Raw genomic sequence first — 13,281 nt, forward strand, 5'->3', positions numbered from 1 at the left:
ACATGTCTGAGTTGCCGTGACGATCTGTCACTACTGTACGCCCAAGCTGATAGCGCAGACCAAAGAGTGATAAACTGCAATGAGACAGAAACAGACTCAGAGAAAACACACAGTCGGATACAGGTAACACACTCAAACACTGACAACCACAAGATGACTAGATGTGTAATACAGTGCTGTAGATAAATGCAAGAAAAGTACTGCAAAGGAAAATACACATTTTAGTGTAAAAGCTCATTTGCAGTCTGGTAGCCTGAGGGACCGGTCTGACATGTAACCGTGGTCATGCATACCAACCCACTCTCTTCGCCCTGTTTAATTGGTACATCATCAGGTTGTAAAAGGCTGAGTTGAGTTTGTGGTTCCGCTGTGCCTCCCACCGTGTCCCTCTGAGAAAACAAAGAACTGTTATCATACACTGGCTGCCTGGCTTTCATCTCCTCTCTCTCTCTCTCACACACACACGCGCGCACACGCACAAGGAAGCACACACACACATACACACACACACACACACACACACACACACACACACACACACACACACACACACACACACACACACACACACACACACACACACACAAGGAAGCACACATTACACACACACACACACACACACACACACACACAAGGAAGCACACATTACACACACATACAAGGAAGCACACATTACACACACATGTATGTAAGCACATAACACACTGTAAACACATGCCACGTGCACACACATGCCACGTGCACACACACCCCTCCACCCCATACATAGACCTACATTCTGTTTATACTGTACTGGATGTACTGTACCCAGCAGAAATGTTTTGATCAGACACACAAAGGGAGAGAGCAAGAACGATAGGAAAAAAAGAGAGGTGGAGTAGAGTGTGAGTTAGTGTCAGCTCCTCCGCCCGCTCAGTCTGTCAGCTCCTCCGCCCGCTCTGTCTGTCAGCTCCTCCGCCCGCTCAGTCTGTCAGCTCCTCCGCCCGCTCTGTCTGTCAGCTCCTCCGCCCGCTCAGTCTGTCAGCTCCTCCGCCCGCTCAGTCTGTCAGCTCCTCCGCCCGCTCAGTCTGTCAGCTCCTCCGCCCGCTCAGTCTGTCAGCTCCTCCGCCCGCTCTGTCTGTCAGCTCCTCCGCCCGCTCAGTCTGTCAGCTCCTCCGCCCGCTCTGTCTGTCAGCTCCTCCGCCCGCTCAGTCTGTCAGCTCCTCCGCCCGCTCAGTCTGTCAGCTCCTCCGCCCTCTCAGTCTGTCAGCTCCTCCGCCCGCTCAGTCTGTCAGCTCCTCCGCCCGCTCAGTCTGTCAGCTCCTCCGCCCGCTCAGTCTGTCAGCTCCTCCGCCCGCTCAGTCTGTCAGCTCCTCCGCCCGCTCAGTCTGTCAGCTCCTCCGCCCGCTCTGTCTGTCAGCTCCTCCGCCCGCTCAGTCTGTCAGCTCCTCCGCCCGCTCAGTCTGTCAGCTCCTCCGCCCTCTCAGACCGTCAGCTCCTCCGCCCGCTCAGTCTGTCAGCTCCTCCGCCCGCTCTGTCTGTCAGCTCCTCCGCCCGCTCTGTCTGTCAGCTCCTCCGCCCGCTCTGTCTGTCAGCTCCTCCGCCCGCTCTGTCTGTCAGCTCCTCCGCCCGCTCTGTCTGTCAGCTCCTCCGCCCGCTCTGTCTGTCAGCTCCTCCGCCCGCTCTGTCTGTCAGCTCCTCCGCCCGCTCAGTCTGTCAGCTCCTCCGCCCGCTCAGTCTGTCAGCTCCTCCGCCCGCTCAGTCTGTCAGCTCCTCCGCCCGCTCAGTCTGTCAGCTCCTCCGCCCGCTCTGTCTGTCAGCTCCTCCGCCCGCTCAGTCTGTCAGCTCCTCCGCCCGCTCTGTCTGTCAGCTCCTCCGCCCGCTCAGTCTGTCAGCTCCTCCGCCCGCTCAGTCTGTCAGCTCCTCCGCCCTCTCAGTCTGTCAGCTCCTCCGCCCGCTCAGTCTGTCAGCTCCTCCGCCCGCTCAGTCTGTCAGCTCCTCCGCCCGCTCAGTCTGTCAGCTCCTCCGCCCGCTCAGTCTGTCAGCTCCTCCGCCCGCTCAGTCTGTCAGCTCCTCCGCCCGCTCAGTCTGTCAGCTCCTCCGCCCTCTCAGTCTGTCAGCTCCTCCGCCCTCTCAGTCTGTCAGGTCCTCCGCCCTCTGTCTGTCAGGTCCTCCGCCCGCTCTGTCTGTCAGGTCCTCCGCCCGCTCTGTCCGTCAGCTCCTCCGCTGGCAGCTCTTCCACCCACTCTTTCAGCTCATCCAGTGTTAAAATCCTGTCAAAGTAAGTGGCCAAACATTATGACTATCAAGGGCTGGCCAAATTAAATCAACAATTAACCATCCTGTCTGTCACAATCTAGCTAAGTAAATGAACACTTCATTGCATGCTGAGTTGTGCTCGTGGGTATTACTGTTGGCCGGTTATGTAGATCTGAATAACAGAGGAGCTGGCAGTATTACAGAGAATGGAGTGATGGTAGTACTGCCTTGTGCATCAGTATAGAGTAGAGAGTCACAGGACAGTCCAATGGAGTCAGGGCTATGTGCTGTATATTTGTAAAGGGACATTGCATCCTAATTGTTGATGTTGCTTTTATATTACTTGCACAGGCAGTTCACTTTTAGCTAGTTGTATTGTGTGTAGAGTTTGATGTCAGTTTTACCGAGCCCTAACATGATAGGATATTCAACCGGTGTCATATTGACACCGTCTGGTTCATTCACATCCAATGGCTGTGCTTGTCTAGTTGGAGCCGTGGTAGTGGTGTGTGTCTAGTTGGAGCCGTGGTAGTGGTGTGTGTGTCTAGTTGGAGCCGTGGTAGTGGTGTGTGTGTCTAGTTGGAGCCGTGGTAGTGGTGTGTGTCTAGTTGGAGCCGTGGTAGTGGTGTGTGTCTAGTTGGAGCCGTGGTAGTGGTGTGTGTGTGTGTGTGTGTGTGTGTGTCTAGTTGGAGCTGTGGTAGTGGTGTGTGTGTGTATGTGTCTAGTTGGAGCCGTGGTAGTGGTGTGTGTCTAGTTGGAGCCGTGGTAGTGGTGTGTGTGTGTGTGTGTCTAGTTGGAGCTGTGGTAGTGGTGTGTGTGTGTATGTGTCTAGTTGGAGCCGTGGTAGTGGTGTGTGTCTAGTTGGAGCCGTGGTAGTGGTGTGTGTGTCTAGTTGGAGCCGTGGTAGTGGTGTGTGTGTCTAGTTGGAGCCGTGGTAGTGGTGTGTGTGTCTAGTTGGAGCCGTGGTAGTGGTGTGTGTGTCTAGTTGGAGCCGTGGTAGTGGTGTGTGTATCTAGTTGGAGCCGTGGTAGTGGTGTGTGTGTCTAGTTGGAGCCGTGGTAGTGGTGTGTGTCTAGTTGGAGCCGTGGTAGTGGTGTGTGTGTCTAGTTGGAGCCGTGGTAGTGGTGTGTGTCTAGTTGGAGCCGTGGTAGTGGTGTGTGTCTAGTTGGAGCCGTGGTAGTGGTGTGTGTCTAGTTGGAGCCGTGGTAGTGGTGTGTGTCTAGTTGGAGCCGTGGTAGTGGTGTGTGTCTAGTTGGAGCCGTGGTAGTGGTGTGTGTGTCTAGTTGGAGCCGTGGTAGTGGTGTGTGTGTCTAGTTGGAGCCGTGGTAGTGGTGTGTGTCTAGTTGGAGCCGTGGTAGTGGTGTGTGTGTCTAGTTGGAGCCGTGGTAGTGGTGTGTGTGTCTAGTTGGAGCCGTGGTAGTGGTGTGTGTGTCTAGTTGGAGCCGTGGTAGTGGTGTGTGTGTCTAGTTGGAGCCGTGGTAGTGGTGTGTGTGTCTAGTTGGAGCCGTGGTAGTGGTGTGTGTGTCTAGTTGGAGCCGTGGTAGTGGTGTGTGTGTCTAGTTGGAGCCGTGGTAGTGGTGTGTGTCTAGTTGGAGCCGTGGTAGTGGTGTGTGTGTCTAGTTGGAGCCGTGGTAGTGGTGTGTGTGTCTAGTTGGAGCCGTGGTAGTGGTGTGTGTCTAGTTGGAGCCGTGGTAGTGGTGTGTGTGTCTAGTTGGAGCCGTGGTAGTGGTGTGTGTGTCTAGTTGGAGCCGTGGTAGTGGTGTGTGTGTCTAGTTGGAGCCGTGGTAGTGGTGTGTGTCTAGTTGGAGCCGTGGTAGTGGTGTGTGTCTAGTTGGAGCCGTGGTAGTGGTGTGTGTGTCTAGTTGGAGCCGTGGTAGTGGTGTGTGTGTCTAGTTGGAGCCGTGGTAGTGGTGTGTGTCTAGTTGGAGCCGTGGTAGTGGTGTGTGTGTCTAGTTGGAGCCGTGGTAGTGGTGTGTGTCTAGTTGGAGCCGTGGTAGTGGTGTGTGTCTAGTTGGAGCCGTGGTAGTGGTGTGTGTCTAGTTGGAGCCGTGGTAGTGGTGTGTGTGTCTAGTTGGAGCCGTGGGAGTGGTGTGTGTGTCTAGTTGGAGCCGTGGTAGTGGTGTGTGTCTAGTTGGAGCCGTGGTAGTGGTGTGTATGTCTAGTTGGAGCCGTGGTAGTGGTGTGTGTCTAGTTGGAGCCGTGGTAGTGGTGTGTGTGTCTAGTTGGAGCCGTGGTAGTGGTGTGTGTGTCTAGTTGGAGCCGTGGTAGTGGTGTGTGTGTCTAGTTGGAGCCGTGGTAGTGGTGTGTGTCTAGTTGGAGCCGTGGTAGTGGTGTGTGTGTCTAGTTGGAGCCGTGGTAGTGGTGTGTGTGTGTGTGTGTGTGTGTGTGTGTGTCTAGTTGGAGCCGTGGTAGTGGTGTGTGTGTCTAGTTGGAGCCGTGGTAGTGGTGTGTGTGTCTAGTTGGAGCCGTGGTAGTGGTGTGTGTGTCTAGTTGGAGCCGTGTTAGTGGTGTGTGTGTCTAGTTGGAGCCGTGGTAGTGGTGTGTGTGTCTAGTTGGAGCCGTGGTAGTGGTGTGTGTGTCTAGTTGGAGCCGTGGTAGTGGTGTGTGTGTCTAGTTGGAGCCGTGGTAGTGGTGTGTGTGTCTAGTTGGAGCCGTGGTAGTGGTGTGTGTGTCTAGTTGGAGCCGTGGTAGTGGTGTGTGTGTCTAGTTGGAGCCGTGGTAGTGGTGTGTGTGTCTAGTTGGAGCCGTGGTAGTGGTGTGTGTGTCTAGTTGGAGCCGTGGTAGTGGTGTGTGTGTCTAGTTGGAGCCGTGGTAGTGGTGTGTGTGTCTAGTTGGAGCCGTGGTAGTGGTGTGTGTGTCTAGTTGGAGCCGTGGTAGTGGTGTATGTGTCTAGTTGGAGCCGTGGTAGTGGTGTGTGTCTAGTTGGAGCCGTGGTAGTGGTGTGTGTCTAGTTGGAGCCGTGGTAGTGGTGTGTGTGTCTAGTTGGAGCCATGGTAGTGGTGTGTGTGTGTGTCTAGTTGGAGCCGTGGTAGTGGTGTGTGTGTGTGTCTAGTTGGAGCCGTGGTAGTGGTGTGTGTGTCTAGTTGGAGCCGTGGTAGTGGTGTGTGTGTCTAGTTGGAGCCGTGGTAGTGGTGTGTGTGTCTAGTTGGAGCCGTGGTAGTGGTGTGTGTGTCTAGTTGGAGCCGTGGTAGTGGTGTGTGTGTGTGTCTAGTTGGAGCCGTGGTAGTGGTGTGTGTGTGTGTCTAGTTGGAGCCGTGGTAGTAGTGGTGTGTGTGTGTGTCTAGTTGGAGCCGTGGTAGTGGTGTGTGTGTCTAGTTGGAGCCGTGGTAGTGGTGTGTGTGTCTAGTTGGAGCCGTGGTAGTGGTGTGTGTGTCTAGTTGGAGCCGTGGTAGTGGTGTGTGTGTCTAGTTGGAGCCGTGGTAGTGGTGTGTGTGTCTAGTTGGAGCCGTGGTAGTGGTGTGTGTCTAGTTGGAGCCGTGGTAGTGGTGTGTGTGTCTAGTTGGAGCCGTGGTAGTGGTGTGTGTGTCTAGTTGGAGCCGTGGTAGTGGTGTGTGTCTAGTTGGAGCCGTGGTAGTGGTGTGTGTCTAGTTGGAGCCGTGGTAGTGGTGTGTGTGTCTAGTTGGAGCCGTGGTAGTGGTGTGTGTGTGTCTAGTTGGAGCCGTGGTAGTGGTGTGTGTGTCTAGTTGGAGCCGTGGTAGTGGTGTGTGTGTCTAGTTGGAGCCGTGATAGTGGTGTGTGTGTCTAGTTGGAGCCGTGGTAGTGGTGTGTGTGTCTAGTTGGAGTCGTGGTAGTGGTGTGTGTGTCTAGTTGGAGCCGTGGTAGTGGTGTGTGTGTGTGTCTAGTTGGAGCCGTGGTAGTGGTGTGTGTGTGTGTCTAGTTGGAGCCGTGGTAGTGGTGTGTGTGTCTAGTTGGAGCCGTGGTGGTGGTGTGTGTGTCTAGTGGGAGCCGTGGTAGTGGTGTGTGTGTCTAGTGGGAGCCGTGGTAGTGGTGTGTGTGTCTAGTTGGAGCCGTGGTAGTGGTGTGTGTGTCTAGTTGGAGCCGTGGTAGTGGTGTGTGTGTCTAGTTGGAGCCGTGGTAGTGGTGTGTGTGTGTCTAGTTGGAGCCGTGGTAGTGGTGTGTGTCTAGTGGGAGCCGTGGTAGTGGTGTGTGTGTCTAGTTGGAGCCGTGGTAGTGGTGTGTGTGTGTGTGTGTCTAGTTGGAGTCGTGGTAGTGGTGTGTGTGTAGTGGGAGCCGTGGTAGTAGTGTGTGTGTCTAGTTGGAGCCGTGGTAGTGGTGTGTGTCTAGTTTGAGCCGTGGTGGGGGTGTGTGTGTGTGTGTGTGTGTGTGTCTAGTTGGAGCCGTGGTAGTGGTGTGTGTGTCTAGTTGGAGCCGTGGTAGTGGTGTGTGTGTCTAGTTGGAGCCGTGGTAGTGGTGTGTGTGTCTAGTTGGAGCCGTGGTAGTGGTGTGTGTGTCTAGTTGGAGCCGTGGTAGTGGTGTGTGTGTCTAGTTGGAGCCGTGGTGTGTGTGTGTGTGTGTCTAGTTGGAGCCGTGGTGTGTGTGTGTGTGTGTGTGTGTGTGTGTGTGTGTGTGTGTGTGTGTGTGTGTGTGTGTGTGTGTGTGTGTGTGTGTGTGTGTGTGTGTGTGTGTGTGTGTGTGTGTGTGTGTGTCTAGTTGGAGCCGTGGTGGGGGTGTGTGTGTGTGTGTCTAGTTTGAGCCGTGGTGGGGGTGTGTGTGTGTGTGTCTAGTTGGAGCCGTGGTGGGGGTGTGTGTGTCTAGTTGGAGCCGTGGTGGGGGTGTGTGTGTGTGTGTCTAGTTGGAGCCGTGGTGGGGGTGTGTGTGTCTAGTTTGAGCCGTGGTGGGGGTGTGTGTGTGTGTGTCTAGTTGGAGCCGTGGTGGGGGTGTGTGTGTCTAGTTGGAGCTGTGGTAGTGGTGTGTGTGTGTATGTGTCTAGTTGGAGCCGTGGTAGTGGTGTGTGTCTAGTTGGAGCCGTGGTAGTGGTGTGTGTGTCTAGTTGGAGCCGTGGTAGTGGTGTGTGTGTCTAGGTGGAGTCGTGGTAGTGGTGTGTGTGTCTAGTTGGAGCCGTGGTAGTGGTGTGTGTGTCTAGTTGGAGCCGTGGTAGTGGTGTGTGTATCTAGTTGGAGCCGTGGTAGTGGTGTGTGTGTCTAGTTGGAGCCGTGGTAGTGGTGTGTGTCTAGTTGGAGCCGTGGTAGTGGTGTGTGTGTCTAGTTGGAGCCGTGGTAGTGGTGTGTGTCTAGTTGGAGCCGTGGTAGTGGTGTGTGTGTCTAGTTGGAGCCGTGGTAGTGGTGTGTGTGTCTAGTTGGAGCCGTGGTAGTGGTGTGTGTGTCTAGTTGGAGCCGTGGTAGTGGTGTGTGTGTCTAGTTGGAGCCGTGGTAGTGGTGTGTGTATCTAGTTGGAGCCGTGGTAGTGGTGTGTGTGTCTAGTTGGAGCCGTGGTAGTGGTGTGTGTCTAGTTGGAGCCGTGGTAGTGGTGTGTGTGTCTAGTTGGAGCCGTGGTAGTGGTGTGTGTCTAGTTGGAGCCGTGGTAGTGGTGTGTGTCTAGTTGGAGCCGTGGTAGTGGTGTGTGTCTAGTTGGAGCCGTGGTAGTGGTGTGTGTGTCTAGTTGGAGCCGTGGTAGTGGTGTGTGTGTCTAGTTGGAGCCGTGGTAGTGGTGTGTGTCTAGTTGGAGCCGTGGTAGTGGTGTGTGTGTCTAGTTGGAGCCGTGGTAGTGGTGTGTGTCTAGTTGGAGCCGTGGTAGTGGTGTGTGTGTCTAGTTGGAGCCGTGGTAGTGGTGTGTGTGTCTAGTTGGAGCCGTGGTAGTGGTGTGTGTGTCTAGTTGGAGCCGTGGTAGTGGTGTGTGTGTCTAGTTGGAGCCGTGGTAGTGGTGTGTGTCTAGTTGGAGCCGTGGTAGTGGTGTGTGTGTCTAGTTGGAGCCGTGGTAGTGGTGTGTGTGTCTAGTTGGAGCCGTGGTAGTGGTGTGTGTCTAGTTGGAGCCGTGGTAGTGGTGTGTGTGTCTAGTTGGAGCCGTGGTAGTGGTGTGTGTGTCTAGTTGGAGCCGTGGTAGTGGTGTGTGTGTCTAGTTGGAGCCGTGGTAGTGGTGTGTGTGTCTAGTTGGAGCCGTGGTAGTGGTGTGTGTCTAGTTGGAGCCGTGGTAGTGGTGTGTGTCTAGTTGGAGCCGTGGTAGTGGTGTGTGTGTCTAGTTGGAGCCGTGGTAGTGGTGTGTGTGTCTAGTTGGAGCCGTGGTAGTGGTGTGTGTCTAGTTGGAGCCGTGGTAGTGGTGTGTGTGTCTAGTTGGAGCCGTGGTAGTGGTGTGTGTCTAGTTGGAGCCGTGGTAGTGGTGTGTGTCTAGTTGGAGCCGTGGTAGTGGTGTGTGTCTAGTTGGAGCCGTGGTAGTGGTGTGTGTGTCTAGTTGGAGCCGTGGTAGTGGTGTGTGTGTCTAGTTGGAGCCGTGGGAGTGGTGTGTGTCTAGTTGGAGCCGTGGGAGTGGTGTGTGTCTAGTTGGAGCCGTGGGAGTGGTGTGTGTCTAGTTGGAGCCGTGGTAGTGGTGTGTATGTCTAGTTGGAGCCGTGGTAGTGGTGTGTGTCTAGTTGGAGCCGTGGTAGTGGTGTGTGTGTCTAGTTGGAGCCGTGGTAGTGGTGTGTGTGTCTAGTTGGAGCCGTGGTAGTGGTGTGTGTGTCTAGTTGGAGCCGTGGTAGTGGTGTGTGTGTCTAGTTGGAGCCGTGGTAGTGGTGTGTTGTCTAGTTGGAGCCGTGGTAGTGGTGTGTGTGTCTAGTTGGAGCCGTGGTAGTGGTGTGTGTCTAGTTGGAGCCGTGGTAGTGGTGTGTGTGTCTAGTTGGAGCCGTGGTAGTGGTGTGTGTCTAGTTGGAGCCGTGGTAGTGGTGTGTGTGTCTAGTTGGAGCCGTGGTAGTGGTGTGTGTGTCTAGTTGGAGCCGTGGTAGTGGTGTGTGTGTCTAGTTGGAGCCGTGGTAGTGGTGTGTGTCTAGTTGGAGCCGTGGTAGTGGTGTGTGTGTCTAGTTGGAGCCGTGGTAGTGGTGTGTGTGTCTAGTTGGAGCCGTGGTAGTGGTGTGTGTGTCTAGTTGGAGCCGTGGTAGTGGTGTGTGTGTCTAGTTGGAGCCGTGGTAGTGGTGTGTGTGTCTAGTTGGAGCCGTGGTAGTGGTGTGTGTGTCTAGTTGGAGCCGTGGTAGTGGTGTGTGTGTCTAGTTGGAGCCGTGGTAGTGGTGTGTGTGTCTAGTTGGAGCCGTGGTAGTGGTGTGTGTGTCTAGTTGGAGCCGTGGTAGTGGTGTGTATGTCTAGTTGTAGCCGTGGTAGTGGTGTGTGTGTCTAGTTGGAGCCGTGGTAGTGGTGTGTGTGTCTAGTTGGAGCCGTGGTAGTGGTGTGTGTGTCTAGTTGGAGCCGTGGTAGTGGTGTGTGTGTGTGTTTGTGTGTGTGTGTGTGTGTCTAGTTGGAGCCGTGGTAGTGGTGTGTGTGTCTAGTTGGAGCCGTGGTAGTGGTGTGTGTGTCTAGTTGGAGCCGTGGTAGTGGTGTGTGTGTCTAGTTGGAGCCGTGGTAGTGGTGTATGTCTAGTTGGAGCCGTGGTAGTGGTGTGTGTGTCTAGTTGGAGCCGTGGTAGTGGTGTGTGTCTAGTTGGAGCCGTGGTAGTGGTGTGTGTGTCTAGTTGGAGCCGTGGTAGTGGTGTGTGTGTCTAGTTGGAGCCGTGGTAGTGGTGTGTGTGTCTAGTTGGAGCCGTGGTAGTGGTGTGTGTCTAGTTGGAGCCGTGGTAGTGGTGTGTGTGTCTAGTTGGAGCCGTGGTAGTGGTGTGTGTGTCTAGTTGGAGCCGTGGTAGTGGTGTGTGTGTCTAGTTGGAGCCGTGGTAGTGGTGTGTGTCTAGTTGGAGCCGTGGTAGTGGTGTGTGTCTAGTTGGAGCCGTGGTAGTGGTGTGTATGTCTAGTTGGAGCCGTGGTAGTGGTGTGTGTGTCTAGTTGGAGCCGTGGTAGTGGTGTGTGTGTCTAGTTGGAGCCGTGGTAGTGGTGTGTGTCTAGTTGGAGCCGTGGTAGTGGTGTGTGTGTCTAGTTGGAGCCGTGGTAGTGGTGTGTGTGTCTAGTTGGAGCCGTGGTAGTGGTGTGTGTCTAGTTGGAGCCGTGGTAGTGGTGTGTGTCTAGTTGGAGCCGTGGTAGTGGTGTGTGTGTCTAGTTGGAGCCGTGGTAGTGGTGTGTGTGTGTCTAGTTGGAGCCGTGGTAGTGGTGTGTGTGTCTAGTTGGAGCCGTGGTAGTGGTGTGTGTGTCTAGTTGGAGCCGTGATAGTGGTGTGTGTGTCTAGTTGGAGCCGTGGTAGTGGTGTGTGTGTCTAGTTGGAGTCGTGGTAGTGGTGTGTGTGTCTAGTTGGAGCCGTGGTAGTGGTGTGTGTGTGTGTCTAGTTGGAGCCGTGGTAGTGGTGTGTGTGTCTAGTTGGAGCCGTGGTAGTGGTGTGTGTGTCTAGTTGGAGCCGTGGTAGTGGTGTGTGTGTCTAGTGGGAGCCGTGGTAGTGGTGTGTGTGTCTAGTGGGAGCCGTGGTAGTGGTGTGTGTGTCTAGTTGGAGCCGTGGTAGTGGTGTGTGTGTCTAGTTGGAGCCGTGGTAGTGGTGTGTGTGTCTAGTTGGAGCCGTGGTAGTGGTGTGTGTGTGTCTAGTTGGAGCCGTGGTAGTGGTGTGTGTCTAGTGGGAGCCGTGGTAGTGGTGTGTGTGTCTAGTTGGAGCCGTGGTAGTGGTGTGTGTGTGTGTGTGTCTAGTTGGAGTCGTGGTAGTGGTGTGTGTGTAGTGGGAGCCGTGGTAGTAGTGTGTGTGTCTAGTTTGAGCCGTGGTGGGGGTGTGTGTGTGTGTGTGTGTCTAGTTGGAGCCGTGGTAGTGGTGTGTGTGTCTAGTTGGAGCCGTGGTAGTGGTGTGTGTGTCTAGTTGGAGCCGTGGTAGTGGTGTGTGTGTCTAGTTGGAGCCGTGGTAGTGGTGTGTGTGTCTAGTTGGAGCCGTGGTAGTGGTGTGTGTGTCTAGTTGGAGCCGTGGTAGTGGTGTGTGTGTCTAGTTGGAGCCGTGGTGTGTGTGTGTGTGTGTGTGTGTGTGTGTGTGTGTGTGTGTGTGTGTGTGTGTGTGTGTGTGTGTGTGTGTGTGTGTGTGTGTGTGTGTGTGTGTGTCTAGTTGGAGCCGTGGTGGGGGTGTGTGTGTGTGTGTCTAGTTTGAGCCGTGGTGGGGGTGTGTGTGTGTGTGTCTAGTTGGAGCCGTGGTGGGGGTGTGTGTGTCTAGTTGGAGCCGTGGTGGGGGTGTGTGTGTGTGTGTCTAGTTGGAGCCGTGGTGGGGGTGTGTGTGTCTAGTTTGAGCCGTGGTGGGGGTGTGTGTGTGTGTGTCTAGTTGGAGCCGTGGTGGGTGTATGTGTGTGTCTAGTTGGAGCCGTGGTGGGGGTGTGTGTGTGTGTGTCTAGTTGGAGCCGTGGTGGGGGTGTGTGTGTGTGTGTCTAGTTGGAGCCGTGGTGGGGGTGTGTGTGTGTGTGTCTAGTTTGAGCCGTGGTGGGGGTGTGTGTGTGTCTAGTTTGAGCCGTGGTGGGGGTGTGTGTGTGTGTGTCTAGTTGGAGCCGTGGTGGGGGTGTGTGTGTGTGTGTCTAGTTTGAGCCGTGGTGGGGGTGTGTGTGTGTGTGTCTAGTTTGAGCCGTGGTGGGGGTGTGTGTGTGTGTGTCTAGTTTGAGCCGTGGTGGGGGTGTGTGTGTGTGTGTCTAGTTTGAGCCGTGGTGTTGGCCGCTCCTGGATGCTTACTTTTGGAACTCTGTCTTTCTCTCTCGCAAACTCACACACACATACACTTAGGTACACCCATCTAGTACCGGGTCGGGCCCCCCTTTAGCTCCAGAACAGACTGAATTATTTGGGGCATGGAAACATTGCCTAATTGATATCAAGGGACCTAACGTGTGCCAGGAAAACATTCCCCACACCATTACACCACCACCACCAGGAGCGAACCATTTTCGTGAACAGCCTGATAGTGTAATAGCCCTATACTACATTAGCATACATGATAATGTTTATTGAAAGACATTCTCCACAGGGATACTTTGTTAGACACACACCACTCTGTTGTGAGGGTATAGTAGGTAAGGTGGTTAAGGAGGAACATGAATGGAGAACTCATTCAGATAAGCAGTGTATTCATTGTCTGTAAATAATAGTTTGTGAAGAAAAGCCTTGTTTGTGAAGAGCCACTTGTAAAAGACATCCTTCAGCCATTTTTTTACTTTTACTGTTGAAAAGCGATATCCTAACACACACTAAAGGTTAAAAAAATAAACATGTTTTGAGCACAAATGTGTTTTTTTAGGCACAACTGCAAAGTCCAAGGAGTAGGGCATTCAAGGAGTTGGTTTGATGGGAATCTGTGATGTCATCGGCCTCCCCCTTGCTTGAACAGTAGAGGGGCACTAGAGAACAAAAGAGGAAAGGCCACTTATCATGACTTACCTGGACCACCTATTGAGATGCGCCTTTTGTTAACTAAATCAGGTGTTCAGGAAACACAGTTGGTATTTAAATCTGAGTGGGAGCCAATGTGCAATTTGGCCCATGTACTGTACACACAGAGAAACACTTTCTCTCCCTCAACCACCCACACACACACACACACACACACACACACACACACACAGACAGATGCTAGCTATAATGGGCTTTTTCCTCTGTGCTCTCTCTCTGACCTCCATTTAGTTGTCCAGAGAGAGATAAAGCTGTCTGATGAGCAGGCCATTATTACTGCCTTGCCAGGTCACCACCTCACCTCTCTGCCTGTCAACACACACACATCTCAATCAGCAGCCACTGTGTGTGTGTGTGTGTGTGTGTGTGTGTGTGTGTGTGTGTGTGTGTGTGTGTGTGTGTGTGTGTGTGTGTGTGTGTGTGTGTGTGTGTGTGTGTGTGTGTGTGTGTGTGCACGCACGTGCCTTAGTGTGTACGTGCTGCATATGTGTATACTTGAAACCAGGGTAAAAAAATGTAGTTGCCTTCAGTTAAATTACTGATCCTTAAACTAACAGAGAAGCAGCTATTAAAACTGAAATAAAACCTCAACTTAGGGTTGCAAT

The 13,281-nt window shown here is 53.9% G+C and overlaps 1 protein-coding gene across 3 annotated transcripts in view; it reads left to right on the plus strand.

Annotated features, from left to right (window-relative positions):
* ascc3 (activating signal cointegrator 1 complex subunit 3) overlaps positions 1-13,281 on the plus strand; it is a 144,474-nt gene that overhangs the window by 79,063 nt on the left and 52,130 nt on the right. The window lies entirely within an intron of this gene.

The sequence above is a fragment of the Salvelinus alpinus genome, chromosome 4 (genome assembly GCF_045679555.1).
Source record: "Salvelinus alpinus chromosome 4, SLU_Salpinus.1, whole genome shotgun sequence".
Classification (NCBI taxonomy): domain Eukaryota; kingdom Metazoa; phylum Chordata; class Actinopteri; order Salmoniformes; family Salmonidae; genus Salvelinus; species Salvelinus alpinus.